The 4,627-nt window shown below is 38.2% G+C and overlaps 1 long non-coding RNA gene across 1 annotated transcript; it reads right to left on the reverse strand.

Annotated features, from left to right (window-relative positions):
* Window positions 1-258: 258 nt before the first annotated feature.
* On the reverse strand, window positions 259-4,398 carry LOC104464331. Its single transcript, XR_727579.1, has 2 exons — window positions 4,273-4,398; window positions 259-980 (listed from the first exon to the last, which is right to left on the reverse strand). It is a non-coding gene; the product is annotated as an uncharacterized LOC104464331 (long non-coding RNA).
* Window positions 4,399-4,627: the final 229 nt, after the last annotated feature.

Here is a 4,627-nt window from a genome sequence, read left to right on the forward strand (position 1 = left end):
CCAGCTCAAAAAATGAAACCAGCACATAGGACACTCAGCATACATCCACTGTTACAGAAGTCTGTCTGAATTAGACATGGAAGTCATTTGAAGAATTTCTGTTCTGACCTTATTTATCATTTGATTCACCTTTACTGTTTCCATTGATTATCTTCATGAGTTGTATCTGAATAGCAATTTACTCAGTTTGTAAAACTTAAATTTACAGTGGTCATTTACCATAGCTTGCAACACGCACATGAATTTTCTCGCATCCTATCTGTGTATTATGTGCTGAATGACAACTTTATTTAAAAAGGAATTCAAGAAATGAAATATTACAAGCATTAGTAAAACTTTCCGAAGAATGACACAGTAGTCTCATAACCCTTTACTGACTTGAAAATGAAGTGATCTTCAAACCTCTTATTACTGTAATAAAAAATCAAGTATTGTAAAATAACATGAAAGATAGAGAAGTTAGACTGGTAAAGGAAGAAAATATGATTTTTCTTGATAGGTAAATCTAGTTGTTGTGGGTGTTGGAGCTTTTTTTCCTAGTCATTAAGTCTGATAATGTCTTACAAGGTTTTACAAGAAAAAAACACCTACTTTATTTAAAAAATAAATTTAGGTGATATCCAGTAATAAGGAGAAACTAAAGTTACTTTGAAAAGGATAACCAGACTAGAAACCACCAAGTGATCTGAAGGCTTGGGAACAGTTCATGTCATTCATTAACATTGCTTTGAATCACCAGTCACGCAGAGCCAGTTTCTCCTTTCTGACGCTCTTGCGGAGACGACCTTCGTGAGTCTGTCCAGCAGGTGGCTTTGATCCCCTTGCAGACGTGTACAAACCCATCAAGTGAGGTTCCTTCACACAGCAAACCATCAGTGCTGCAGTAGAAAATTAGTGGCTACATTTAAGTCATTATTTGAAGCCCTCAGAGCTTCTAGAGCATCTCCTCTGGAAAACCCCATTTCCATAAGTCGTGCAACCTGGAAAAGAAATAACATAACAGCACTTTAAAACCAGAGTTTTATTCACAGTCACGTTAACAGTGTCAGAGATCACTTTTCAGCCTCTTCCCTTTAAAGTGCATGTGTGTATAAAATACATATATAGAATCATAGAATGGTTAGGGCTGGAAAGGACCTCAAAGATCATCGAGTTCCAAGCCCCCTGCCACAGGCAGGGACACTCTCCACTAGACCAGGCTGCTCAAAGCCTCTCCACTGATTGGGCTGTTCAGAAGCTTACCCTTCCTGAGAGTAAGCAATCAGGCTCTGCGCCATCACAAAGATGTATCCAGGACAGCATGCTTGAACACATTGCCACAGAGATGACTACTTTCTGATACTTTATTTAAAATCAACTGTCTGCTGAAAATGCCACACCTGTATTCTCCTAGCCATCCAGTTTTGAAAGAAGACTAAAATAGAAAGTATGGCACCACACATGACTACTACAATCTAAATATTCTCAAAACAGCATAAGGCAATGACATTTGACTGAAGAATTACCTGAAAAACGGCATATTAAGACAGTGATCTTGGTAATCAATAACCACTTGACCATCCCTCTTTATAATATCATGTACTCGACACCTAACCTTTTTGCTCTGTGCTAACAGATATTCAAATTGCCACATGAAAAAAACAATGCTGGTATAATCAAATTTAATTTATGGTTAAATTCCAATCCGAAGTACTTTTAAAATCTACAATTCTCAATTACGTATGACTGAAAGTCACCACATATTCACTTTTATAGTTAATCTTCCAGAGAGGGAGAAAACAAGGCGGGGGGGGTGGGACAAGGAGTGGTACATGAAATTATCTGTGGTCACTGTCAGCATAAAGCATTCGCCATCCTGCTCCAAATGGGCTGCACCCAGACACCACAACTTCTGAACGTGGAAGTTCTGGGCTACAGGAGCTGTCTGCGAGCTACCGCTGCTCCTCCTCTGCTTGTCCGGAGCTGCAGCAGCAGCAGAACGCAGCCAAGCAGGAACGCAGCAGAGGCTGTTTACATCTCAGGAGGACATTTCCCAGGGTGCAAGAGCAATGTGCATGAGTATTGAAAGTACTTCAAATGCCTTTTGAAAGAAAGGTGTCATTAAAAGCAACCTCCCTTTCCTCTAAAACACCTCCAGAACATTTAGTATTTTTGGAGGCTTACAGAGAAATACACTACTGCCAAGTATGCCCAGAGGTGGGGGTCCTCATTCGCTTAATCTAAATACACTGTTCAAAAATGTTTGAAAACAGCTACCTTGGCTGTCACAATATCAAATACAGTATAGATAATTTTTGTGTGTTTCCCTCTTTCCCCCCCTTACAACCCAACACCAGTTTCACACCTTCTTGTAGGGAGAGAAATGAATTGTTACTTTTGACACCTCTGCAACAATAGTGCAACTTCAAACTGGATTTCATAACCTGTAATTTTCTGAAGTTTCCTCTGTCTGATTTTTCATCTAAGAGTGTGTTCTTTATGAGAAAAAGGGCAGACAGTGGAATAAAAACTAATCACAGAAATACACTTCAGAAGAAAGGTTTTTACTGCAGTTACCATGAATTCTAACCTTAAATAGTGGTGGATGGAATTGCAATGTTCCCATTTACAGAAATATCCAGGGAGCATCACGAGGAATAGATTCTGGCAACAAAAAGCTCTTTTCATCCGAGCATATTTTAACCACAGGAACTGAATTCAGCTCCAGGAAACTGAGATGTATACCGGTAGCAGCAATTTAAGGTGCTAAAAACCCACAAGAAATGCGGAGATTTTTGTACAAGTGTTGCAAATGCTTGCAAATTTTAATCTGAAGAACAGAAGAGAATCTTGCATTTCTACCATTCTAAGACAACCTGTGTAGTTATTAGTATAGTCCTGAGAGATCAACGGTGCTCAGATGACTTTTTTCTTTGCAGGGTAACTAGGCAACGTTGCAAATGACAGGAATCAGGTGAGCTCTACAACTTCAATGCATGAGAAAATGTAAGCATATATTGCTTTCATAAATCTAGGCCTAAAGATTTTGGGTAAGCATCCAGCATTTCCAGCCCAACAATGAAAGTTCACATAAGCAGAATTTGTCAATAAAACAAATAAACAAACCAACTCAGCAGGGAAATATTTTCATTCACCTCATACCTGGCACTGAGTAGGCATTCAGGACAGCCAAAAGCAAGTTTCTGGGTCTTATCTCAGAAGGTGTTCTTTGGTGTGGGGATTTTCTGTTTTTTGTTGTTGTTGTTTGGGGGGGGGGGGTTGTTTTTTGGTTTGTTTGTTGGATGTAGCCCAGCAGGTTTTGCAGTCAAAACTCACAGTGCAGTTAAAGTTTTGAACATTCTGAACATAATTAACATTGAATCAAAACTAGAAATCAGATCATAGCAAATACTGCTGTTTGGGACAAGCTCATTTTAAACTAATTAGAAATGACTAACAAGACATGCCAGCGTGGCACTAGCAAGTGTTGATTTATCTCCCTGAAAAAGGGAAAGAAAAACTCACTCTTGAACCTACTATTATTCAAGTGCAGCAGAGACCTTAGACTATAGTATGGCCAAATGCAGCTAACTTCAGCCAGGCTACAACCTGGAGAACTTGATTGCATGCAATAAACCCTGAATACAGAAATAAGACTGATCTTAAATTCCCTAGTAAATCATCCTCTCTTTTGACAATAAAACTATCAACAAGAGAGTAAAAGTCTAACTCTATACAGAAAGTCTAAATCTATACTTGGTAGAAAAGACACAAACTTCTCTGTGGCATCAGTATGTGAAATCAGCCAACCCCATTATGGAGGAAAACATCCAAGTTTTATACCAAGTGTGTGTTGCTGTCCACAGCAGGCATAACATTCTTACTTCCAAAAAATTACATGACTTGAGTTTGGAAACTTAAGCTGGAGACCTCAGTGAAGGAAAATTTGCATATATCTAAAAGACATACAATGAAGTCTATTTGTCACTCTTCCTTCTTTGAAACATTTATTTTATTTTATCAGATTTGAATATCCCCCGCTAGTGAAACCATCTCATCTATAAATACAAAAGACAGTTACACATAAAAGCAGAAACTCCCAAGTTGATTTGTAACTCTGGTTTGGATGGTAATGACAATTCACTGTCTCTGTATTGTGACTGTTATCTGATATTCTGATTTGTGCATCTATAGAGAACATTTAAGAAACTGTGTCAACAGATGATAAAAAAATCAGTAGAGGTAATTCCTAACCAGTTTTTTAATGACATTTTAAAATAGAAAAATGTTTACCTGCTCTTCAGAAACCTCAGTAGGTGGAGGTGTGTCTTGTTCAGACGGGCGATGATCTTGATAATTCGCATTATGTCTACGACGCAGAGGAGGAAACAGTCTATTCCAGTTAATCATCCCACCCTGAAACCAGACACTGCTGTCAGTCTTTGCAAAAAGGACTACAGATATTTTTAAACAAAAAGATCATCCATCCCACATAATATGAAAGGCAAATGTTTGAGTAAAATACTTTATTTTCAACAACAAAAACTGCTGCAATTTCTTATAAGTCAAAACTGGGACTGGTTACTGCTTTACTAGCTATTAGAAGTAATCACTGTAAATTAAGGAAGAGTGCTAATGAAGGAGGAAA

Source organism: Pterocles gutturalis, unplaced genomic scaffold (assembly GCF_000699245.1).
Source record: "Pterocles gutturalis isolate BGI_N339 unplaced genomic scaffold, ASM69924v1 scaffold15233, whole genome shotgun sequence".
In the NCBI taxonomy this organism is placed as follows: domain Eukaryota; kingdom Metazoa; phylum Chordata; class Aves; order Pterocliformes; family Pteroclidae; genus Pterocles; species Pterocles gutturalis.